Here is a 26,322-nt window from a genome sequence, read left to right on the forward strand (position 1 = left end):
TCTCTCCTTTCTCTTCTCTTTCTCTCCTTTCTCTTCTCTTTCTCTCCTTTCTCTTCTCTTCTCTCCTTTCTCTTCTCTTTCTCTCCTTCTTCTCTTTCTCTCCTTTCTCTTCTCTTTCTCTTCTCTTTCTCTCCTTTCTCTTCTCTATCCCTCCTTTCTCTTCTCTATCTCTACTTTCTCTTTTCTCTCTCTCTTCTCGTTCTCTTCTCTCCCTTTCTCTTTCTCTCATTTCTCTTCTCTTTCTCTCCTTTCTCTTCTCTTTCCTTCCTTTCTCTCCTTTCTCTTCTCTATCTCTCCTTTTTCTTCTCTTTCTCTCCTTTCTCTTCTCTTTCTCTCCTTTCTCTTCTCTTTCTCTCCTTTCTCTCTCTCTTCTCTCCTTTCTCTTCTCTTTCTCCTTTCTCTTCTCTATCCTCCTTTCTCTTCTCTATCTCTCCTTTCTCTTCTCTATCTCTCCTTTCTCTTCTCTATCTCTCCTTTCTCTCTCTTTCTCTATCTCTCCTTTCTCTTCTCTTTCTCTACCTCTCCTTTCTCTTCTCTTTCTCTCCTTTTCTTCTCTTTCTCTCCTTTCTCTTCTCTTTCTCTCCTTTCTCTTCTCTTTCTCTCCTTTCTCTTCTCTATCTCTCCTTTCTCTTCTCTTTCTCCCCTTTCTCTTCTCTTTCTCTTCTCTTCTCTCCTTCTCTTCTCTTTCTCTTACTTTCTCTATCTCTCCTTTCTCTGTCTCTCCTTTCTCTACTCTCCTTTCTCTTCTCTTTCTCTCCTTTCTCTTCTCTTTCTCTCCTTTCTCTTCTTTTTCTCTATTTCTCCTTTCTCTTCTCTCCTTTCTCTAGCTCTCCTTTCTCTTCTCTTTCTCTCCTTTCTCTTCTCTTTCTCTCCTTTCTCTTCTCTTTCTCTTCTCTTCTCTCCTTTCTCTTCTCTATCTCTCCTTTCTCTTCTCTATCTCTCCTTTCTCTTCTCTTCTCTCCTTTCTCTTCTCTTTCTCTCCTTTCTCTTCTCTTTCTCTCCTTTCTCTTCTCTTCTCTCCTTTCTCTTCTCTTTCTCTCCTTTCTCTTCTCTTTCTCTCCTTTCTCTTCTCTATCTCTCCTTTCTCTTCTCTATCTCTCCATTCTCTTCTCTTTCTCTCCTTTCTCTTCTCTTTCTCTCTCTTTCTCTTCTCCTTCTCTTCTCTTTCTCTTCTCTTCTCCTCCTTTCTCTTCTCTATCTCTCCTTTCTCTTCTCTATCTCTCCTTTCTCTCTCTTGCTCTCTCCTTTCTCTCTCTTTCTCTCCTTTCTCTTCTCTATCTCTCCTTTCTCTCTCTTTCTCTGCTTTCTCTTCTCTTTCTCTCGCTTTCTCTTCTCTTTCTCTCCTTTCTCTTCTTTTTCTCTATTTCTCCTTTCTCTTTCTCTCCTTTCTCTATCTCTCTTTCTCTTCTCTTTCTCTCCTTTCTCTTCTCTTTCTCTCCTTTCTCTTCTCTTTCTCTTCTCTTTCTCTCCTTTCTCTTCTCTACTCTCCTTTCTCTTCTCTATCTCTCCTTTCTCTTCTCTATCTCTCCTTTCTCTTCTCTATCTCTCCTTCTCTCTTCTCTCCTTCTCTTCTCTCTCTTTCTCTTCTCTTTCTCTTCTCTTTCTCTCCTTTTCTCTTCTCTTTCTCTCCTTTCTCTTCTCTTTCTCTCCTTTCTCTTCTCTTTCTCTCCTTTCTCTTCTCTTTCTCTACCTCTCCTTTCTCTTCTCTTTCTCTCCTTTCTCTCTTCTCTTCTCTTCTCTCCTTTCTCTCTCTTTCTCTCCTTTCTCTTCTCTTCTCTCCTTTCTCTTCTCTTTCTCTCTTTCTCTCTCTTTCTCTTCTCTTTCTCTCCTTCTCTCCTTTCTCTTCTCTTTCCTCCCTTTCTCTTCTCTTCTTCTCTTTCTCTTCTCTCCCTTTCCTCTTCTCTTTCTTTCTCTTCTCTTTCTCTCCTTTCTCTTCTCTATCTCTCCTTTCTCTTCTCTTTCTCCCCTTTCTCTTCTCTTTCTCTTCTCTTTCTCTCTTTCTCTTCTCCTTCTCCCCTTTCTCTTCTCTATCTCTCCTTTCTCTTCTCTTTCTCTCCTCTCCTTTCTCTTCTCTTTCTCTCCTTCTCTTCTCTTTCTCTTCCTTTCTCTTCTCTATCTCCCTTTCTCTTCTCTTTCTCTTCTCTTTCTCTCCTTTCTCTTCTCTTTCTCTCCTTCTCTCTCTTTCTCTCCTTTCTCTTCTCTTTCTCTCCTTTCTCTTCTCTTTCTCTCCTCCTTTCTCTTCTCTTTCTCTCCCTTTCTCTTCTCTTTCTCTTCTCTTCTCTCCTTCTCTTCTCTTCTCTTCTCTTTCTCTTTCTCTTCTCTTTCTCTCCTTTCTCTTCTCTTTCTCTCCTTTCTCTTCTCTTCTCTCCTTCTCTTCTCTTTCTCTCTCTTTCTCTTCTCTTTCTCTTCTCTTTCTCTCTCTTTCTCTCCTTTCTCTTCTCTATCTCTCTTTCTCTTCTCTTTGTCTCCTTTCTCTTCTCTTTCTCTCTTTCTCTTCTCTATCTCTCCTTTCTCTTCTCTTTCTCTTCTTTCTCTCCTTTCTCTTCTTTCTCTCCTTTCTCCTTCTCTTCTCCCCTTTCTCTTCTCTTTCTCTCCTTCTCTTCTCTTCTCTCCCTTTCTCTTCTCTTTCTCTTCTTTCTCTCCTTTCTCTTCTCTTTCTCTCCTTTCTCTTCTCTTTCTCTTCTCTTCTCTCCTTTCTCTTCTCTATCTCTCCTTTCTCTTCTCTTTCTCTCCTTCTCTTCTCTTTCTCTCTCCTTTCTCTTCTCTTTCTCTCCCTTTCTCTTCTCTTTCTCTCCTTTCTCTTCTCTTCTCTCCCCTTTCTCTTCTCTTTCTCTTCTTTCTCTTCCTTTCTCTTCTCTTTCTCTCACTTTCTCTTCTCTTTCTCTTCTCTTTCTCTCCTTTCTCTTCTCTATCTCTCCTTTCTCTTCTCTTTCTCTCCTTCTCTTCTCTTTCTCTCCTTTCTCTTCTCTTTCTCTCCTTTCTCTTCTCTTTCTCTCCCTTTCTCTTCTCTTCTCTTCTCTTCTCTTCTCTTTTTCTCCTTTCTCTTCTCTTTCTCTCCTTTCTCTTCTCTTTCTCTTCTCCTTTCTCTTCTCTTCTCTCCTTTCTCTTCTCTTCTCTCCTTTCTCTTCTCTATCTCCCCTTTCTCTTCTCTTTCTCTTCTCTTTCTCTCCTTTCTCTTCTCTTTCTCCCCTTTCTCTTCTCTTTCTCTCCTTTCTCTTCTCTTTCTCCCCCTTTCTCTTCTCTTTCTCTTCTCTTTCTCTCCTTTCTCTTCTCTATCTCTCCTTCTCTTCTCTTTCTCTCCTTCTCTTCTCTTCTCTCCTTTCTCTTCTTTCTCTCCTTTCTCTTCTCTCTCTCCTTTCTCTCCTTTCTCTCCTTTCTCTTCTCTTTCTCTTCTCTTTCTCTTCCTTTCTCTTCTCTTTCTCTCCCCTTTCTCTTCTCTTTCTCCCCTTTCTCTTCTCTTTCTCTTCTCTTTCTCTCCTTTCTCTTCTCTTTCTCTCCCTTTCTCTTCTCTTTCTCCTCTTTCTCTCTCTTTCTCTTCTCTTCTCTCCTTTCTCTTCTCTTCTCTCTTTCTCTTCTCTTTCTCCCCTTCTCTTCTCTTTCTCTTCTCTTTCTCTCCTTTCTCTTCTCTATCTCTCCTTTCTCTTCTCTTCTCTCCTTTCTCTTCTCTTTCTCTCCTTTCTCTTCTCTTTCTCCCCTTTCTCTTCTCTTTCTCTTCTCTTTCTCTCCTTTCTCTTCTCTATCTCTCCTTTCTCTTCTCTTTCTCTCCTTTCTCTTCTCTTTCTCTCCTTTCTCTTCTCTTTCTCTTCTCTTTCTCTCCTTTCTCTTCTCTATCTCTCATTTCTCTTCTCTTTGTCTCCTTTCTCTTCTCTTTCTCTCCTTTCTCTTCTCTATCTCTCCTTTCTCTTCTCTTTCTCTTCTTTCTCTCTCCTTTCTCTTCTCTATCTCTCCTTTCTCTTCTCTTTCTCTCTTTCTCTCCTTTCTCTTCTCTATCTCTCCTTTCTCTTCTCTTTCTCCCCTTTCTCTTCTCTTTCTCCCCTTTCTCTTCTCTTTCTCTCCTTTCTCTTCTCTTTCTCTCCTTTCTCTTCTCTTTCTCTTCTCTTCTCTTCTCTTCTCTTCTCCTCCTTCTCTTCTCTTTCTCTCCTTTCTCTTCTCTATCCCTCCTTTCTCTTCTCTATCTCTCCTTTCTCTTTCTCTCTCTCCTTTCTTTCTCTCCTTTCTCTTCTCTTTCTCTCCTTTCTCTTCTCTATCTCTCCTTTCTCTTCTCTTTCTCTTCTTTCTCTCCTTTCTCTTCTCTTTCTCTCCTTTCTCTTCTCCTTTCTCTTCCTTCTCTTCTCTTTCTCTCCTTTCTCTTCTCTTTCTCTCCTTTCTCTTCTTTCCCTCCTTTCTCTTCTCTTTCTCTTCTCTTTCTCTCCTTTCTCTTCTCTATCCCTCCTTTCTCTTCTCTATCTCTACTTTCTCTTTCTCTATCTCTCCTTTCTCTTTCTCTATCTCTCCTTTCTCTTTCTCTCATTTCTCTTCTCTTTCTCTCCTTTCTCTTCTCTTTCTCTTCTCTTCTCTCCTTTCTCTTCTCTATCTCTCCTTTTTCTTCTCTTTCTCTCCTTTCTCTTCTCTTTCTCTCCTTTCTCTTCTCTTTCTCTCCTTTCTCTTCTCTTTCTCTCCTTTCTCTTCTCTATCCCTCCTTTCTCTTCTCTATCTCTCCTTTCTCTTTCTCTATCTCTCCTTTCTCTTTCTCTATCTCTCTTCCTCCTTTCTCTCTCTTCTCTTTCTCTATCTCTCCTTTCTCTTCTCTTTCTCTTTCTCTCCTTTCTCTTCTCTTTCTCTCCTTTCTCTTCTCTTTCTCTCCTTTCTCTTCTCTATCCCTCCTTTCTCTTCTCTATCTCTCCTTTCTCTTTCTCTATCTCTCCTTTCTCTTTCTCTATCTCTCCTTTCTCTTCTCTTTCTCTATCTCTCCTTTCTCTTCTCTTTCTCTTTCTCTCCTTTCTCTTCTCTATCTCTCCTTTCTCTTCTCTTTCTCTCCTTTTTCTTCTCTTTCTCTCCTTTCTCTTCTCTTTCTCTCCTTTCTCTTTTCTCTCCTTTCTCTTCTCTATCCCTCCTTCTCTTCTCTTTCTCTCCTTTCTCTTTCTCTCCTTTCTCTTCTCTATCCCTCCTTTCTCTTCTCTTTCTCTCCTTTCTCTTTCTCTCCTTTCTCTTCTCTATCCCTCCTTTCTCTTCTCTTTCTCTCCTTTCTCTTCTCTATCCCTCCTTTCTCTTCTCTTTCTCTCCTTTCTCTTTCTCTCCTTTCTCTTCTCTATCCCTCCTTTCTCTTCTCTTTCTCTCCTTTCTCTTCTCTTTCTCTCCTTTCTCTTCTCTATCCCTCCTTTCTCTTCTCTTTCTCTCCTTTCTCTATCTCTCCTTTCTCTTCTCTATCCCTCCTTTCTCTTCTCTTTCTCTCCTTTCTCTTCTCTATCCCTCCTTTCTCTTCTCTTTCTCTCCTTTCTCTATCTCTCCTTTCTCTTCTCTATCCCTCCTTTCTCTTCTCTATCCCTCCTTTCTCTTCTCTTTCTCTCCTTTCTCTATCTCTCCTTTCTCTTCTCTATCCCTCCTTTCTCTTCTCTTTCTCTCCTTTCTCTTCTCTATCCCTCCTTTCTCTTCTCTTTCTCTCCTTTCTCTTCTCTTTCTCTCCTTTCTCTTCTCTTTCTCTCCTTTATCTTCTCTATCTCTCCTTTCTCTTCTCTTTCTCTCCTTTCTCTTTCTCTCCTTTCTCTTCTCTATCCCTCCTTTCTCTTCTCTTTCTCTCCTTTCTCTTCTCTATCCCTCCTTTCTCTTCTCTTTCTCTCCTTTCTCTTCTCTTTCTCTCCTTTCTCTTCTCTTTCTCTTCTCTTTCTCTCCTTTCTCTTCTCTATCTCTCCTTTCTCTTCTCTTTCTCTCCTTCTCTTCTCTTTCTCTCCTTTCTCTTCTTTCTCCCCTTTCTCTTCTCTTTCTCTCCTTTCTCTTCTCTTTCTCCCCTTTCTCTTCTCTTTCTCTTCTTTCTCTCCTTTCTCTTCTCTTTCTCTCCTTTCTCTTCTCTTTCTCTTCTCTTTCTCTCCTTTCTCTTCTCTATCTCTCCTTTCTCTTCTCTTTCTCTCCATTCTCTTCTCTTTCTCTCCTTTCTCTTCTCTTTCTCTCCTTTCTCTTCTCTTTCTCTCCTTTCTCTTCTCTTTCTCTTCTCTTTCTCTTCTCTTTTTCTCCTTTCTCTTCTCTATCTCTCCTTTCTCTTCTCTTTCTCTCCTTTCTCTTCTCTTTCTCTCCTTTCTCTTCTCTTTCTCTCCTTTCTCTTCTCTATCTCCCCTTTCTCTTCTCTTTCTCTTCTCTTTCTCTCCTTTCTCTTCTCTTTCTCCCCTTTCTCTTCTCTTTCTCTCCTTTCTCTTCTCTTTCTCCCCTTTCTCTTCTCTTTCTCTTCTCTTTCTCTCCTTTCTCTTCTCTATCTCTCCTTTCTCTTCTCTTTCTCTCCTTCTCTTCTCTTTCTCTCCTTTCTCTTCTTTCTCTCCTTTCTCTTCTCTCTCTCCTTTCTCTTCTCTTTCTCTCCTTTCTCTTCTCTTTCTCTTCTCTTTCTCTCCTTTCTCTTCTCTTTCTCCCCTTTCTCTTCTCTTTCTCCCCTTTCTCTTCTCTTTCTCTTCTCTTCTCTCTTCTCTTCTCTTTCTCTCCTTTCTCTTCTCTTTCTCCCTTTCTCTTCTCTTTCTCCCCTTTCTCTTCTCTTTCTCTTCTCTTTCTCTCCTTTCTCTTCTCTATCTCTCCTTTCTCTTCTCTTTCTCTCCTTTCTCTTCTCTTTCTCTCCTTTCTCTTCTCTTTCTCCCCTTTCTCTTCTCTTTCTCTTCTCTTTCTCTCCTTTCTCTTCTCTATCTCTCCTTTCTCTTCTCTTTCTCTCCTTTCTCTTCTCTTTCTCTCCTTTCTCTTCTCTTTCTCTTCTCTTTCTCTCCTTTCTCTTCTCTATCTCTCATTTCTCTTCTCTTTGTCTCCTTTCTCTTCTCTTTCTCTCCTTTCTCTTCTCTATCTCTCCTTTCTCTTCTCTTTCTCTTCTTTCTCTCCTTTCTCTTCTCTATCTCTCCTTTCTCTTCTCTTTCTCTTCTTTCTCTCCTTTCTCTTCTCTATCTCTCCTTTCTCTTCTCTTTCTCCCCTTTCTCTTCTCTTTCTCCCCTTTCTCTTCTCTTTCTCTCCTTTCTCTTCTCTTTCTCTCCTTTCTCTTCTCTTTCTCTCCTTTCTCTTCTCTTTCTCTCCTTTCTCTTCTCTTTCTCTCCTTTCTCTTCTCTATCCCTCCTTTCTCTTCTCTATCTCTCCTTTCTCTTTCTCTCTCTCCTTTCTTTCTCTCCTTTCTCTTCTCTTTCTCTCCTTTCTCTTCTCTATCTCTCCTTTCTCTTCTCTTTCTCTTCTCTTTCTCTCCTTTCTCTTCTCTTTCTCTCCTTTCTCTTCTCTTTCTCTCCTTTCTCTTCTCTTTCTCTCCTTTCTCTTCTCTTTCTCTCCTTTCTCTTCTTTCCCTCCTTTCTCTTCTCTTTCTCTTCTCTTTCTCTCCTTTCTCTTCTCTATCCCTCCTTTCTCTTCTCTATCTCTACTTTCTCTTTCTCTATCTCTCCTTTCTCTTTCTCTATCTCTCCTTTCTCTTTCTCTCATTTCTCTTCTCTTTCTCTCCTTTCTCTTCTCTTTCTCTTCTCTTTCTCTCCTTTCTCTTCTCTATCTCTCCTTTTTCTTCTCTTTCTCTCCTTTCTCTTCTCTTTCTCTCCTTTCTCTTCTCTTTCTCTCCTTTCTCTTCTCTTTCTCTCCTTTCTCTTCTCTATCCCTCCTTTCTCTTCTCTATCTCTCCTTTCTCTTTCTCTATCTCTCCTTTCTCTTTCTCTATCTCTCCTTTCTCTTCTCTTTCTCTATCTCTCCTTTCTCTTCTCTTTCTCTTTCTCTCCTTTCTCTTCTCTTTCTCTCCTTTCTCTTCTCTTTCTCTCCTTTCTCTTCTCTATCCCTCCTTTCTCTTCTCTATCTCTCCTTTCTCTTTCTCTATCTCTCCTTTCTCTTTCTCTATCTCTCCTTTCTCTTCTCTTTCTCTATCTCTCCTTTCTCTTCTCTTTCTCTTTCTCTCCTTTCTCTTCTCTATCTCTCCTTTCTCTTCTCTTTCTCTCCTTTTTCTTCTCTTTCTCTCCTTTCTCTTCTCTTTCTCTCCTTTCTCTTTTCTCTCCTTTCTCTTCTCTATCCCTCCTTTCTCTTCTCTTTCTCTCCTTTCTCTTTCTCTCCTTTCTCTTCTCTATCCCTCCTTTCTCTTCTCTTTCTCTCCTTTCTCTTTCTCTCCTTTCTCTTCTCTATCCCTCCTTTCTCTTCTCTTTCTCTCCTTTCTCTTCTCTATCCCTCCTTTCTCTTCTCTTTCTCTCCTTTCTCTTTCTCTCCTTTCTCTTCTCTATCCCTCCTTTCTCTTCTCTTTCTCTCCTTTCTCTTCTCTTTCTCTCCTTTCTCTTCTCTATCCCTCCTTTCTCTTCTCTTTCTCTCCTTTCTCTATCTCTCCTTTCTCTTCTCTATCCCTCCTTTCTCTTCTCTTTCTCTCCTTTCTCTTCTCTATCCCTCCTTTCTCTTCTCTTTCTCTCCTTTCTCTATCTCTCCTTTCTCTTCTCTATCCCTCCTTTCTCTTCTCTATCCCTCCTTTCTCTTCTCTTTCTCTCCTTTCTCTATCTCTCCTTTCTCTTCTCTATCCCTCCTTTCTCTTCTCTTTCTCTCCTTTCTCTTCTCTATCCCTCCTTTCTCTTCTCTTTCTCTCCTTTCTCTTCTCTTTCTCTCCTTTCTCTTCTCTTTCTCTCCTTTATCTTCTCTATCTCTCCTTTCTCTTCTCTTTCTCTCCTTTCTCTTTCTCTCCTTTCTCTTCTCTATCCCTCCTTTCTCTTCTCTTTCTCTCCTTTCTCTTCTCTATCCCTCCTTTCTCTTCTCTTTCTCTCCTTTCTCTTCTCTTTCTCTCCTTTCTCTTCTCTTTCTCTCCTTTCTCTTTCTCTCCTTTCTCTTCTCTTTCTCTCCTTTCTCTTCTCTATCCCTCCTTTCTCTTCTCTTTCTCTCCTTTCTCTTCTCTTTCTCTCCTTTCTCTTTCTCTCCTTTCTCTTCTCTTTCTCTCCTTTCTCTTCTCTATCCCTCCTTTCTCTTCTCTTTCTCTCCTTTCTCTTCTCTATCCCTCCTTTCTCTTCTCTTTCTCTCCTTTCTCTTCTCTTTCTCTCCTTTCTCTTCTCTATCCCTCCTTTCTCTTCTCTTTCTCTCCTTTCTCTTCTCTTTCTCTCCTTTCTCTTCTCTATCCCTCCTTTCTCTTCTCTTTCTCTCCTTTCTCTTCTCTTTCTCTCCTTTCTCTTCTCTATCCCTCCTTTCTCTTCTCTTTCTCTCCTTTCTCTTCTCTTTCTCTCCTTTCTCTTCTCTATCCCTCCTTTCTCTTCTCTTTCTCTCCTTTCTCTTCTCTTTCTCTCCTTTCTCTTCTCTTTCTCTCCTTTCTCTTCTCTTTCTCTCCTTTCTCTTCTCTTTCTCTCCTTTCTCTTCTCTTTCTCTCCTTTCTCTTCTCTATCCCTCCTTTCTCTTCTCTTTCTCTCCTTTCTCTTCTCTTTCTCTCCTTTCTCTTCTCTATCCCTCCTTTCTCTTCTCTTTCTCTCCTTTCTCTTCTCTTTCTCTCCTTTCTCTTCTCTTTCTCTCCTTTCTCTTCTCTTTCTCTCCTTTCTCTTCATAACACACTGCGGGGCAGGGATTCCCAAGGTGGGTGGCCGCACTGTCCGCACAGGCGCAGTCTGCAAGCCTGGCTGTGACGTCAGACGGCCAGAGCACACTGCGCCTCCCCCACACAATAGTACACAGCGCAAGCGCCGGATTTCAAGGGAAAACAGCGCGAAGGGGGCGGCGCCGAAAGCCCCTGAAGATGTGAGTGACGGCAGAGTACCGGTTCAAGCTGGGGGCTGAGGATCCGCCTCCATGGACAAAGAGAGGTATTTTTGCTAAGTTTCAAAGCGCTTTATTTTGGGAATGCATGAACAAAAAACTAAAAGTGCCACCTTGTTAGAATGCAGCATTACTGCTGCAAAAGGTGGCTCTTTTAGTTTATAACGGCTGGAGGGGGTGACAGTGGCCCTTTAACCATGGTTATCTTTAAAGAAACATGTGCAGCCATCATTGCACTGCTCAAAAATGGCCTAACAGGGAAGAGTATCGCAGCTACAAAGATTGCACCTCAGTCAACAATCTATCGCATCATCAAGAACTTCAAGGAGAGAGCTTTCATTGTTGTCAAAAAGGCTCCAGGGCGCCCAAGAAAGACCAGCAAGCGCCAGGACTGTATCTTAAAACTGTTTCAGCTGCGGGATCGGACTACCAGCAGTGCCGAGCTTGCTCAGGAATGGCAGCAGGCTGGTGAGTGCTTCTGCACGCACTGTGAGGCGGAGACTCTTTGAGCAAGGCCTGGCTTCAAGGAGGGCAGCAAAGAAGCCACTTCTCTCCAGAAAAAACATCAGGAACCGACTGATATTCTGCAAAAGGTACAGGGAGTGGACTGCTGAGGACTGGGGCAAAGTCATTTTCTCTGATGAATCCCCTTTTCGATTGTTTGGGACATCTGGAAAACAGCTTATTTGGAGAAGAAGAGGTGAGCGCTACCACCAGTCTTGTCTCATGCCAACTGTAAAGCATCCTGAAACCATTCATGTGTGGGGTTGGTTCCCAGCCAAGGGAATCGGCTCACTCACAGTCTTGCCTAAAAACACAGCCATGAATAAAGAATGGTACCAGAATGTCCTCCAAGAGCAACTTCTCCCAACCGTCCAAGAGCAGTTTGGCGCCCAACAATGCCTTTTCCAGCATGATGGAGCACCTTGCCATAAATCAAAGGTGATAACTAAATGGCTCATGGAACAAAACATAGAGATTTTGGGTCCATGGCCTGGAAACTTCCCAGATCTTAATCCCATTGAGAACTTGTGGTCAATCATCAAGAGACGGGTGGACAAACAAAAACCAACAAATTCTGGCAAAATGCAAGCATTGATTATGCAAGAATGGACTGCTATCAGTCAGGATTTGGTCTAGAAGTTGATTGAGAGCATGCCAGGGAGAATTGCAGAGGTCTTGAAGAAGAAGGGTCAACACTGCAAATATTGACTTGCTGCATTAACTCATTCTAACTGTCAATATAGCCTATTGGTACTCATAATACGATTGCAATTATATTTCTGTATGTGATATAAACATCAGACATCACTAATAAAAACCAGAGGGCAGCAGATCATGCGAAATTATAATTTTGGTGTCATTCTCAAAATTTTTGGCCATGACTGTATGTGTGCATGTCTGCATATGTGTGTGCATGTATGTGTACTGTATGTGTGCATGTCTGTGTACTGTATGTGCATATGTGTGTATCTGTGTACTATATGTGCATGTCTTTTTTTAACCATGACTTTTTTTTTAACCCCTTTCTGCCAATGGACGTACTATTCCATCCATGTGGGGTTGGCCCTAATTCCCAAGGACGGAATAGTACGTCCAGGGCGATTGGCCGCGCTCACGGGGGGAGCGCGGCTGGGTGTCAGCTGCTTATCGCAGCTGACATCCGGCACTATGTGCCAGGAGCGGTCACGGACCGCCCCGTCACATTAACCCCCGGCACACCGCAATCAAACATGATCGCGATGTGCCGGCGGTGCAGGGAAGCATCGCGCAGGGAGGGGGCTCCCTGCTTGCTTCCCTGAGACCCCCGCAGCAACGCAATGTGATCGCGTTGCTGCGATAGTCTCCTACCTTCCTCCCTGCTCCAGGCCCGGATCCAATATGGCCGCGGCATCCGGGTCCTGCAGGGAGGGAGGTGGCTTACCAAGTGCCTGCTCAGAGCAGGGCTTGGTAAGCCTGCTGCGCTCTGAGACAGATTGGTGATCTGACAGAGTGCTGTGCAAACTGTCAGATCACCAATCTGTGATGTCCCCCCCTGGGACAAAGTAAAAAAGTTTAAAAAAATTTTCCAAATGTGTAAAAAAAAAAAAATTTAAAAAAAAAATCCTAAATAATTAAAAAATATATATATATTATTCCCATAAATACATTTCTTTATCTAAATTTTAAAAAAAACAATAAAAGTACACATATTTAGTATCGCCGCGTCCGTAACAACCCGACCTATAAAACTGGCCCACTAGTTAACCCCTTCAGTAAACACCGTAAGAAAAAAAAAAAAAAAACGAGGCAAAAAACAACGCTTTATTATCATACCGCTGAACAAAAAGTGGAATAACACGCGATCAAAAAGATGGATATAAATAACCATGGTACCGCTGAAAGCGTCATCTTGTCCTGCAAAAAACGAGCCGCCGTACAGCATCATCAGCAAAAAAATAAAAAAGTTATAGTCCTCAGAATAAAGCGATGCAAAAATAATTATTTTTTCTATAAAATAGTTTTTATCGTATAAAAGCGCCAAAACATAAAAAAAATGATATAAATGAGGTGTCGCTGTAATCGTACTGACCCGAAGAATAAAACTGCTTTATCAATTTTACCAAACGTGGAACGGTATAAACGCCTCCCCGAAAAGAAATTCATGAATAGCTGGTTTTTGGTCATTCTGCCTCATAAAAATCGGAATAAAAGGCGATCAAAAAATGTCACCCGCCCGAAAATGTTACCAATAAAAACGTCAACTCGTCCCGCAAAAAACAAGACCTCACATGACTCTGTGGACTCAAATATGGAAAAATTATACAGTAGCTCTCAAAATGTGGTAACGCAAAAAATATTTTTGCAATAAAAAGCGTCTTTCAGTGTGTGATGGCTGCCAATCATAATAATCCGCTAAAAAACCCGCTATAAAAGTAAATCAAACCCCCCTTCATCACCCCCTTAGTTAGGGAAAAATTAAAAAAAATGTATTTATTTCCATTTTCCCATTAGGGTTAGGGTTTGGGTTAGGGCTAGGGTTGGGGCTAGGGTTAGGGCCAGGGTTAAGGCTACAGTTAGGGTTAAGGCTACAGTTAGTGTTAAGGCTACAGTTAGGATTAGGGTTTGGATTACATTTACGGTTGGGAATAGGGTTGGGATTAGGGTTAGGGGTGTGTCTGGGTTAGAGGTGTGGTTAGGGTTACCGTTGAGATTAGGGTTAGTGGTGTGTTTGGATTAGGGTTTCAGTTATAATTGGGGGGTTTCCGCTGTTTAGGCACATCAGGGGATCTCCAAACGCGACATGGCGTCCGATCTCAATTCCAGCCAATTCTGCGTTGAAAAAGTAAAACAGTGCTCCTTCCCTTCCAAGCTCTCCAGTGTGCCCAAACAGGAGTTTACCCCAACATATGAGGTATCAGCGTACTCAGGACAAATTGGACAACAACTTTTGGGGTCCAATTTCTCCTGTTACCCTTGGGAAAATACAAAACTGGGGGCTAAAAAATAATTTTTGTGGGAAAAAAAAAGATTTTTTATTTTCACGGCTCTGCGTTATAAACTGTAGTGAAACACTTGGGGGCTCCAAGGTCTCACAACACATCTAGATAAGTTCGTGGGGGGGTCTAGTTTCCAATATGGAGTAAATTGTGGGGGGTTTCTACTGTTTAGGTACATTAGGGGTTCTGCAAACGCAATGTGACGCCTGCAGACCATTCCATCTAAGTCTGCATTCCAAATGGCGCTCCTTCCCTTCCGAGCCCTCCCATGCACCCAAATGGTGGTTCCCCCCCCACATATGGGGTATCAGCGCACTCAGGACAAATTGGACAACAACTTTTGGGGTCCAATTTCTCCTGTTACCCTCGAGAAAATACAAAACTGGGGGCTAAAAAATAATTTTGGGGGGAAATTTTTTTTTTTATTTTCACGGCTCTGCGTTATAAACTGTAGTGAAACACTTGGGGGCTCAAAGTTCTCACAACACATCTAGACAAGTTCCTTGGGGGGTCAAGTTTCCAATATGGGGTCACTTGTGGGGGGTTTCTACTGTTTAGGTACATTAGGGGCTCTGCAAACGCAATGTGACGCCTGCAGACCATTCCATCTAAGTCTGTATTCGAAATTGCGCTCCTTCCCTTCCGAGCCCTCCCATGCGCCCAAACGGTGGTTCCCCCCCCACATATAGTGTATCAGCGCACTCAGGACAAATTGCACAACAACTTTTGGGGTCCAATTTCTCCTGTTACCCTCGGGAAAATACAAAACTGGGGGCTAAAAAATAATTTTTGTGGGCAAAAATTTTTGTTTTATTTTTACGGCTCTGCATTATAAACTTCTCTGAAGCTCTTGGTGGGTCAAAGTGCTCACCACACATCTAGTTAAGTTCCTTAGGGGGTCTACTTTCCAAAATGGTGTCACTTGTGGGGGGTTTCAATGTTTAGGCACATCAGTGGCTCTCCAAACGCAACAAGGCGTCCCATCTCAATTCCTGTCAATTTTGCATTGAAAGGTCAAACGGCGCTCCTTCCCTTCCGAGCTCTCCCATGCGCCCAAACAGTGGTTTACCCCCACATATGGGGTATCAGAGTACTCAGGACAAATTGTGCAACAACTTTTGTGGTCCAATTTCTTCTCCTACCATTGGGAAAATAAAAAATTGGGGGCGAAAAGATAATTTTTGTGAAAAATGATTTTTTATTTTTACGGTTCTGCATTATAAACTTCTGTGAAGCACTTGGTGGGTCAAAGTGCTCACCACACCTCTAGATAAGTTCCTTAGGGGGTCTACTTTCCAAAATGGTGTCACTTGTGGGGGTTTCCACTGTTTAGGCACATCAGGGGCTCTCCAAACGCAACATGGCGTCCCATCTCAATTCCAGTCAATTTTGCATTGAAAAGTCAAATGGCGCTCCTTCGCTTCCGAGCTCTGTCATGCGCCTAAACAGTGGTTTACCTCCACTTATGGGGTATCGGCGTACTCAGGACAAATTGTACAACAACGTTTGGGGTCCATTTTCTCCTGTAACCCTTGGTAAAATAAAACAAATTGGAGCTGAATACATTTTTTGTGAAAAAAAGTTAAATGTTCATTTTTATTTAAACATTCCAAAAATTCCTGTGAAACACCTGAAGGGTTAATAAACTTCTTGAATGTGGTTTTGAGAACCTTGAGGGGTGCAGTTTTTAGAATGGTGTCACACTTAGGTATTTTCTATCATATAGACCCCTCAAAATGACTTCAAATGAGATGTGGTCCCTAAAATAAAAGGGTGTTGTAAAAATGAGAAATTGCTGGTCAACTTTTAACCCTTATAACTCCCTAACAAAAAAAAAATTTGTTTCCAAAATTGTGCTGATGTAAAATAGACATATGGGAAATGTTACTAATTAAGTATTTTGTGTGACATCTCTCTGTGATTTAATTGCATAAAAATTCAAAGTTGGAAAATTGTGAAATTTTCAAAATGTTCGCCAAATTTCCGTTTTTTTCAGAAATAAATGCAGGTAATATCAAGGAAATTTGACCACTATCATGAATTACAATATGTCACGAGAAAACATTGTCAGAATCACCGGGATCCGTTGAAGCGTTCCAGAGTTATAACCTCATAAAGGGACAGTGGTCAGAATTGTAAAAATTGGCCCGGTCCATAACGTGCAAACCACCCTTGGGGGTAAAGGGGTTAATGAAACATTTAGTCATGATTTACAACATATTATCAATCACTGTTGATCATCATGACATCACATTCTCTTGAACTCCTCAATTATTTAATAGTTAAACAGTAATAATAATTTCTCGTCAGAACAAATTACAGATAAATGGGGAAGAGGAAGAAAAGAGGGTGATGACAACAGATGGTTTATATCCAGTAGTGTAACTAGTTCCATGCTACCTCTCTACAGCCACAGCATTTAACCAGAATGACAGCCAACTGTCCCATTTGTTTGAGGAACGACAAAATGTAATTAGTAGACAAAGCAAGTATTTTTTTCTTACAGACAATTCTCCTTCACCAGTGCTATAATTTCAGCCAGTGACGGACACAAAGCATTTTTCTAATACCTTGCAATTTTGATTGTGCTAGCTGTGAGAATATGCACAATCACTGCCCGAAACTCTGGAGGAACTAAATCCAAGTCAATGGCCAGAACCAGAAGTGCTGGGTGGTTGTCATTGGGATGGTGCTAATCTGGGATATTAGATGGGTGATTGCATCCCATAATTGTTTTGCTCTATTGTTGGTCCGCCCAAAAGTTTGTATTTGTCTCTTCTCTGAGCGGAGATGGAACAGATTCCACTCTACCGAGCACTTTATCACATGCAAGAAGTCCCTCGCCAGCTTCAAGTCCACGCTCACTACTGCAAAACAAACTTACTTCTCATCCCTCACATCCTCCCTGTCTCACAACCCTAAACAGCTTTTCAACACCTTCAATTCTGTACTCCGTCCCCCTGCACATCCTCCCTCTCCTCTCATTTCTGCTGAAGACTTTTCCTCTTTCTTTAAACAGATCTATACGATCAGAGAAAGCTTTGACCTGCAGTGCCCAATGCCCCTCTTAGCTGCTCAGCCCTGTTCCTCCAAAACCACCTTCTCCACCATGACCGAAGATCAGCTCTCCATGCTCCTGTCAAGATCACACCTCATCACTTGCATGCTTGACCCGCTCCCGTTCCACCTCATCCCTAACTTCATCCCAGCTCTAACACACGTCTTCAACCTCTCACTTAAAAATGGTGTATTTCCCTTATGCTTCAAACATGCCTCTATCACACCCATCCTCAAAAGCCCTCCCTCGACCCATCCTCTGTGTCTAGCTAACTACTGGAACAGCATGTCCGTCTTGACCTGTCCACCCACCTCTCCTTCTGCTAACTCTTTGACCAGTTACAATCTGGCTTCCAACCGCATCCCTCAACTGAAAAGGCCCTAACTAAAGTCACCAACGACCTACTAACCGCCAAGAGCAAGCGACACTACTCTATCCTCCTCCTGGACCTCTCTTCTGCCTTCGACACTGTGGACCATTCCCTTCTGCTACAGATTCTCTCATCTCTTGGCATCACAATCTTGGCCATATCCTGTATCTCGTCATATCTAACAGACCGAACATTCAGTGTCTCCCTCTCCCACACCACCTCTTCACCTTGCCGCCTGTCTGTCGGTGTTCCCCAAGGCTTGGTTCTAGGACCCCTACTCTTCTCCATCTACACTTTTGGCCTGGGACAGCTCATAGAATCCCACAGTTTGCATTATCATCTCTACGCCGATGACACGCAGATCTACCTATCTGGACCTGACCTCACCTCCTTACTGACCAAAATCCCACAATGTCTGTCTGCTATTTCAGCTTTCTTTTCTGCTCGCTTTCTAAAACTGAACATGGACAAAACAGAATTTATCATCTTTCCCCCTTCTTAGTCCACCCTTCCACCAAACTTATCCATCAATGTCAATGCCTGCTCACTTTCCCCAGACCTGCATGCTCGGTTCCTAGGGGTGATCCTTGACTCTGCCTTCTCTTTCAAGCCACACATCCAAGCCCTTGCCTCCTCCTGCCCTCTCAAACTCAAAAATATTTCCCGGATCCGAGCCTTCCTTGACCACGAAACCACAAAAACACTAGTGCACGCCCTTATCTCCCGCCTTGACTACTTCAACCTCCTGCTCTCTATGGCCTCCCCTCTGGCACCACTCCAATCCTTCCTACACTCTGCTGCCTGACTAATCCACCGGACTCCCCACTATTCCCCAGCCTCTCCCGTATGCCAAGCCCTTCACTGGCTTCCTATTGTCCAGAGACTCCAGTTCAAAACCCTAACTATAACGTGCAAAGCCATCCACAACCTGTCTCCTCCATACATCTGCAACATGGTCTCCCTGTACTTACCTACCGCAACCTTCGATCCTCTCAAGATCTCCTCTACTCCCCTGTCATCTCTTCTTCCCACAACCGCATACAAGACTCCTCCCGTGCTTCCCCCATACTCTGGAACTCTCTACCCCAACACATCAGACTCTTACCTATCACGGAAACCTTCAAAAAGAACCTAAAGACCCACCTCTTCCAACAAGCCTACAGCCTGCAGTGATCCCCAGTCTGCTGAACTGCCGCACCACTAGCTCTACCCTCTCCTAGTGTATCCTCACCCATCCCCTGTAGATTGTGAGCCCTCATGGGCAGGGTCCTCGCCCTCTTTACTTGTGTGTGCCTTGTGTTTGCTCATGTTTATTGTACTTGTCTATATTTGCCCCTTTTCACATGTAAAGCGCCATAGAAAAATAGCGCTATAAAAATGTCTAATAATAATAATTCTAAATGAAACATTTTAGGTTTTGAGTTAAAGTTATGATTGATTCCAAACAGCAGAGGGCGCCACAAGGCAAAAAATAAACTAGTATTGAAAGGGTAAAGGAAATCGCTGCTGGTAAATTTGCTTATGTTCTAGTTAGTATATTGTTACCCTGCGGCTTTTTGGACGTCTTCTCTCTGTCTCTCATCCTATTGCTCCTTCCATAACCATAAGTTATAGTGGTTTCAATGCCCCCACAGACTCTGGAGAAGTAAATGCTTTAACACTGAAGAAAGAGCATTGATGGACTCGGTTATTCTGGTCTTGTGATTTCCAGGTCCGATCAGCTTATCTACTGGATTCAGCAATACTGGGGTAGCAAGGCTGAGACAAAAATCGGCCAGAGTGTACAGTCGCCTAGGGTGCTATGAAGGAGGGAAGCGTAATTTATGAACTACAAAGCCCACACAATGTGCTACTTTTAAGATGTTTTCTGAGATCTTAACATTGATAACCTATCCTTTGGGTAGATCGCCAACATGGAATCTGATGTTTGGGACCAGCACTGATTAGCTGACTATCTGTGTCAAGGTAAAAATATACGTTTTTATACTCTTTTGTACTTTTATATATTCTTATGCTGTGAAACAATAAGTTTTTCCCCTTTGCTTGCTAAATGCAAATTTAACTGTATTTAAGATGGCTGCCAGTGTTCACTTTTGCCTTAGTTTTTGTACTTGCCAAGAATCTACTTTCGTTTCTGAAGCTAAAGTATCGTTTCTGGAGAAATGGAAACTTAACAAGATGTGGACAAAGGAAGATTCATCAGATGATGTCATAGCCAATCAGAGGGACTGAATACTAGATACATTGCTTAAACCCCGCCTAACCCCGCCCTCTGCACACCTTCCCCCAATGGACTATATAATGTTATGTATATGAAATAAACAGTTCAGTTGCTGTGAGGTTACCACTACGTGTGGAAGCATAAGCAGACTCTGAGTTTGAACCAGCATTGTGTCTGACTCATTCTTCACTTCGGTACCACTGCTTTAAATCTGATTTGGAATGACTGGTGGATGAAGGGTATTGTCGTGACGACCCCGACAATTTGGCGCAACCAACGTGGGGCGTGGCCCGCGATCCGAGACCCCCTGGACCCATGCCTGGACGTCCGTGGACGACACCCGTAGTGGCTGACCTCGAGGACTGATCACCCTCCAAACACGGTAAGTGGAGATCGCATACTATGTATGTGTCACACTTGCTAGTGTTTCAGCCATTATTGGTTAGTCTGTGGTCTCCTTGGGTCTGGGGAGTGACTGGTCGAGTGGTGAGACCGAGCGCGATCCCGTGCCACGCTTCGAACCAGCAACTGAGAGACGTCGCACTCTGCGCGTCCTCGTGTACACCACACCTCCTCCACCGGTCATTGTACTCCATTCAACCACCCTACCCGTGACTGTTGCCTAGTAGTGATAGAGTGAAAGATTGAGAAGTTTGTGGATTGGGATAGGAGACGTAGCCTCTGTGATATTGCATGCACATATCGGTAATTAAGACGTCCCAAGAGGGGGACCACCAGAAACACAGTGGAGGGGTCTCACTAGGAGACAGCCTCCCAACGTTTAGAATATCGTGACAGGACAGACTGTAATCACTGGTGTTCAGGTTAGGGAAAAATATTGAGCGCGAGGCTCTTTATTCATAACACGTGGAGCGCGAGGCTCCGTGTTAGGACACACGTGTTGCTGTCGCTGTCAGCGGCCTACTGCAGAAGGGCGTAGTATTCTGTGAGTCATGTTACGTCTCTTATGGCAGAAGAAGTCCGTGCCCCACGAGTTAGATGAGGATGCTGTGGAAGTCAAGACAATAGTAGAGTCACGGGAGGGCAAGAAGGCAGTCAAGAATGTCGAGAAGGTGTACGAGCATGTAGGATTGCCCTCGACAGGGAGATTGCAGCTGTCTACATGGCACCATCTCATAAAGAACGAGCAAAAAGGTTGATGGAGAGGAAAGATGAAAGGATGCAGAGCCCGTGTTTGGCTATAAAATACCTCAATCATTAGTTTTTCTAGGGTGTTCTGGCAAATGAGTTGTGTGAAGGTTTTGTAGAAATTAATTGAGTCTGAGAACTGCTGTATTTTGTCACTCTGTGTGGTTTTCCGAGACACCCAATGGGAGGGTGGAGTCAAATAGCTGCGTTATTGTCTTCTTTTGTGTTAAGGAATGCTGTAAATTCTTGTCTGTGTGTCTGTGGCCGATGGGAGGGGTGAACCCCTGCGCGAATTGTTTTCTTTGATTTCTCCTTTTTGTGCTGCCGGCCAGAGAAAGGGGGGGCCAAAGTTTCCAGAAGAACTTAACCCAGTCTGTATCAGCAGCTGCAGCGATCCTCACTCGCTCTCTAGTCCCCCTCCCCTCGCAGCTTCAAGGACACAACTCGCAGCTCGCTTCCTTATCAGTGGCCCAAGAAGCAGAAGACTTCAGCTCCAGCTCCCCCTCCCTTATGCAAATCTAGTCTCATATTCCAATATTCATTTTAACCCTGTGTCTGGAAATCTCTCTCGCCATGTTAATTCTCAGACCAAGACAGGACAGATGGATTTGTAAATTTTGCGGTCAGACAAACCCAGACTGGAGAAATACTTGTATAATCTGTGCTGCAACCTAAGTGAATTACACTGATTCCTGTTCAGATAAGATCACATGTAGTGATGTAGTGATATAAGAAGCTGACACAGGATAGTGGGTAGTGGGGACATTAATTTTGGGAGTAGGCTGACAGTAATCCTTTTGGGAAGGAGCTGTAGACCAGCATGTCATGTCACCCCCAACCGGTTATCTAGTCACCCCCACCACCAGAGAACCAACCACATCAGGTAGTGTAAGACAGATACAGGAGTATTATCCCTGGAAGCCCTCTGACTAGCTAGCTACGCTAAAATAATTGGCTGACCCTGAGAACAAACCTTTCCCATTATACAGACAAAGACAATATGATGGACGTATAAGTGCACCTGAGCAGACCTAGAGAGTTGGTGAGCCAAGATGATGGTCAGATGGTATTTATGTTATATAACCCCTATGTAGATGAGTATAATGAGATGTATATCTTTCATGCCCTTTCCACGGTTATGATGGCCCTGATAGGCCCAGATCCACCCTCAATAATGCCTGTAGAAAAAAAAAAAAAAATAGGGGGGATAGTGTTGTTAACCCTGGCAGTTAGAATATCCTTATGTTATGCTGCTTCAGTATGTGGGTAATTTTTTTTGTTTTTTGTTGTGTGCACAGACAGAGCAGGAAGCCATTGTTGCCACTGTTAGTTTTCGCAAGTATCTGGCAGATCTGAACTGTTGGGCTTCGGCCTTGAAACTTCGGTTCTGCCTTGGTCAAGTGATATTTTTGGGTCACTGTCTCCTTCAGGGTGCCAGACACCTCACAGAAGAAAGAAAAAATAGCCGTCAGCTCCCTTCCATTCCCAAAAGATGAGACTGAACTCCAGCGTTTTCTTGGACTATGTACTTATTGTTGTCAGTGGATACCGGACGCATCCCGCATAATGTTACCTCTCTACAAGGCCCTGAAAGACTGTTCAAGATATGGTGATGATTTTGGCAGATTTCACACATGATACGCTGTTACTACGGAAGACACTGTAGTGCACGGAGCTGCACTCACTCCCTTCCACCCTGTCAGCGCAAGAAGCAGAACGTCAGGCTCTGTCTACTACATGTACTTTGGCCAAGGACAGGCGGGCTAATAAATACACAGACTCACAGTATGCATTTGGTATTGTTCATGATTTCGGAGCCCTATGGGCCAATCAAGGATTTGTTACTACTGCCGGGACTCAGTGAAGAATGTTGAAGCTGTTAAAGCCCTCATGGACTCAATCGAATTACCTACCCAGGTGGCCATTATCAAAGTTAAGGAGCACGGTACCATGGAACAGTCCACAGACTGTTGGTAATGCCTTTGCGGATATGCAAGTAAAAGCCGCTGCTCTCCTACCCGTTGAACTGACCATACCAGCTATGGTGACCACACGCTCTCTGCGTAAACAGTTACAAGAAACACTGACTCTACAGGAACCTGATGATCTATGCCAGACTGAGGTTTTCTACCGGACCCCGCGAGACCGCTTAATGACGATGCAGAGAATGTCTCCAAAGGAAGAAGTGAAGCAGTGGAAAGCTGATGGAGCACGTATGGACATGGTCGCTGGAAAAAGGACCAACTTGTGTGTCTCCCTAAGCAGATGTACCCTGCTATTGTCACGTGGGCGCATGGTCCCACATATCGAGGTATCTGTCAGACCTGCAATCCCGGTCAACTTCAACGTGTACCCCCGAAGCATCTTGCTAAGCCCGACTATCCTTTCCAAAGGCTCCAGGTGGACCTCATCATGTTGCCGAAGTCTGGAAGGTATGAATATTGTCTGGTGGTTGTCGACATGTTCTCCAGTTGGCCAGAAGCATTCCCCGTTACCAACGTGACTGCAAAGATCACAGCAAAGAAACTGGTGATGGAACTTACATGCAGATATGGTGTTCCAGAAGTTGCTGAAAGTGACCAAGGCCCGGGCCTTTCCTTCTCGTGTATCAGGAGGTTCTGACAATGCTTGGATCCACTGTAGCCCTCCATACTCTTCACAATCCAGTGGGAAAGTTAAGAGGCTGAACGGCACACTGAAGGGACAATTGACCAAAATGATGCAGGAGACTACGGCTCCATGGCCAGAGCTCTTACACATTCGTACTACCCTATTGCAAAACATGGCCTGTCCCCATATGAGATATTGTTTGGTGCTAGGTTCTCAGTTGTAAATTTTCAAGTCTCAGTAGTTGTCAGAGGAAACTGACCGTGCTGTTCAATATGTTATTCAGTTTAGTAAAAATGTTGCTAACACCCATGTTTTAGTTTTTTCTTCCCTTCCAGGTTCAGCAGGAACCGACACTGGTCACAATTTGATGCCTGGTGGTTTTATGGTCGTGAAAAGCTATGTCAGTAAAACTTGAAGGAAAGAGCACCTGGATCTACGCTTCACACTGCAAAAGAGACCGGACCAGCGCTTAGTCACAGTGGTGATCGAAGGAAAATGTTGCTGTTGTTTTTGGTCCTGAGGCTGGGGGCCATCCTCGCCCCTACCTCCCCGGCCCCTATTGTAAATAAGAATACCGGTGCCACTATTCTCTGGGTAAACCTAACGGCCCCGGTAAATATCTGGTGATTTGATTTCTGCGATGTAGTCAAGTGCCCCGAGACTCAGCGGGTGGTAGAGGGAATTATCCAGTTTTATATATGTGTTACCAGAGATAACAATTGTACTGGGGAGGTATTTTCATAATGTGTTTAATAGTGGATACTATGGGAATTTAGGCCATATACAGCTCCAGGATATTAGCTTCAGACCAACCAAGGCCCCCGTTACCAGTACAGCTAAAACAGGCCCAGGTGAACGTTTGCAAAATATAGTTAACGAAGTAATCCCCATTCCAGGTCTCAGTTGGCAAGAAGTCTTCTCCATAGAAACACAAACAGCCCCAAGGACAAGTTTATGGTTAGAATGGGTAAGATACAATGTACGAGTCCAGAATATCTCTGTAGGATATGTTGCTTGTGCTGCAGCGGATACACATCTATACACACATGCATTGTTTTTTTCCTGATGACAATACCACTGTCTGTGTTATGAAACTGTTGAAGGGTTTAAAGTCCACTGATTGCTCAGATTATGTCTCACTAATTCATGAAGCACCTAAATTAAAGGTCCCAGGAGGGATAACTGTGTTAGCTGATAATTATACCTGCTATAATTCCCATGACACTACAGGTACATCAGTAGGGGTCTTCAAGACAGGTTTCTGTAAAGAGAACAGTTCCCTGGATACTGATTTCCTAACTAAACATACACAGTACATGTACAACATTTATTGGTTATGTGGAGATGGTAAGCTCCGTCCTAGGTTGCCTAATGCCTGGACAGGTCAATGCACCCTTGTTAAACTAGCTATGCAGTTCAAGATTTTACCTTGGGATCCAGAGACACCTGATGAATATACCAGAATGAGGAGAAGCCTTGATCAGCTCCACATGAGTTATGAAGAAGATCCATTGTTATATGTCGATGGCATTGGAGTGCCAAGGGGGGGTGCCTGACCAATTTAAAGCCGAGAACCAGATCTATGTTGGCTTTGCTTCTTTAATCCACAGGTGCAGATTAATAAAAATGTTGATGGGATCAATTACACATATTACAGTGAACAAAGGTTTGTCAATTTTACCTGTGATGCTTTCCAGGGTATAGTTGAGGAGTTGCGCCCTAACACTAGAATGACCCTCCAAAACCGACTAGCCCTTGATATGATCTTAGCTGAGGAAGGAGGAGTTTGTGGGATGGTGGGAGAGGAGTGTTGTACCTATATCCCTCAGAACTCTGGGGTAAATGGAAAGACCATGATAGCCCTTAAGAAGATAAATGGGTTAGCAGCAGAATTAAAATCTAATGCTGGAGTAGACACATCTTTCTTTTCCGGTTGGTTGGGTGGGCTCAAAGGATTCCTCCAACAAGCTTGTCTGGTACTGATTGCCCTTCTTGTAGTTGGATCGATAATCCTCTGTTGTGTTATTCCCCTGTATAAAAAGGTTATCACTGAGGCAACTCCGACTGGCACCTTCCCCAACCAAGAAGTAGACCCACCAGAGTGCGATGGCACTGATCCAGGGGAAATCTCTAAGTACGCCCCCTCAAGATGTTAGACAAAACCCCTTACTCTCAGATGATGCAAAGAGATTTAGTTTAGGGACAGCGGGAGAACTCCATGTGAAGCTAGTGAAGGGTTCAGCTGCCTGGAGGCCTCTCACAAGGGGAGAGCTTCTGAGGTGTCTGGATGAAGAAATCCACTTCCCCTTTCCCCATCACATGGACAGTCTCAAAGGATCTTTCTTTTTAGGGAAAAACTTAGTGTTTAGGGGGGATTGTCAAGGTAAAAATATACGTTTTTATACTCTTTTGTACTTTTATATATTCTTATGCTGTGAAACAATAAGTTTTTCCCCTTTGCTTGCTAAATGCAAATTTAACTGTATTTAAGATGGCTGCCAGTGTTCACTTTTGCCTTAGTTTTTGTACTTGCCAAGAATCTACTTTCGTTTCTGAAGCTAAAGTATCGTTTCTGGAGAAATGGAAACTTAACAAGATGTGGACAAAGGAAGATTCATCAGATGATGTCATAGCCAATCAGAGGGACTGAATACTAGATACATTGCTTAAACCCCGCCTAACCCCGCCCTCTGCACACCTTCCCCCAATGGACTATATAATGTTATGTATATGAAATAAACAGTTCAGTTGCTGTGAGGTTACCACTACGTGTGGAAGCATAAGCAGACTCTGAGTTTGAACCAGCATTGTGTCTGACTCATTCTTCACTTCGGTACCACTGCTTTAAATCTGATTTGGAATGACTGGTGGATGAAGGGTATTGTCGTGACGACCCCGACATCTGGACTACAGGGTGGCATGGCTCTGTACATTATGTAGTGGCCATACCATGAATGGATTTACAAGCTTACTAATAAATAAGTGAATATTATGACCAGTACAAAATGTATGAAGCTGTTTCAATTTTAATGCACCTTGATTGTCAGGTGAAGACCCCCACCCATTTAATATTGATGACAATATTAAAATCCTAGAATATGCTTTTACATTTCTTTGCACAATAATTTAAAAAGGATCTTTCCCCAAGTTTTTACTACCCTATTTGAGAGTAGCAAGATGTAGGGACAGAGAGTCTGACTCCAGCGATCTGTTAGTTACTGGGCTCCTTACTGCAGATCTACCCGATTTATAAATGCTGGGCTCTATATAAGTAGAGTTCTAGTCCTCTTCCTCTCTTAAGAGGCATTGTGCATATTTAATAGTGTTGAGCCACCTCCCTAGTGTTCGGGTTCGGTTCGTCGAACAGGGAGGTGTTTGCCGAACTCTTCGTCGAACGTTCGACGAACACCGTCGAACCCCATTGAAACCAATGGCAGGAAAACACATACAAACACATGGAAAACACATAGAAAACACCTTAAAAGGTGTCCAAAAGCTGACAAACTGCTCAGAAGACACAACAAACACATGGAAAAGTCACAAC

This window comes from Ranitomeya imitator, chromosome 4 (genome assembly GCF_032444005.1).
Source record: "Ranitomeya imitator isolate aRanImi1 chromosome 4, aRanImi1.pri, whole genome shotgun sequence".
Lineage (NCBI taxonomy): Eukaryota > Metazoa > Chordata > Amphibia > Anura > Dendrobatidae > Ranitomeya > Ranitomeya imitator.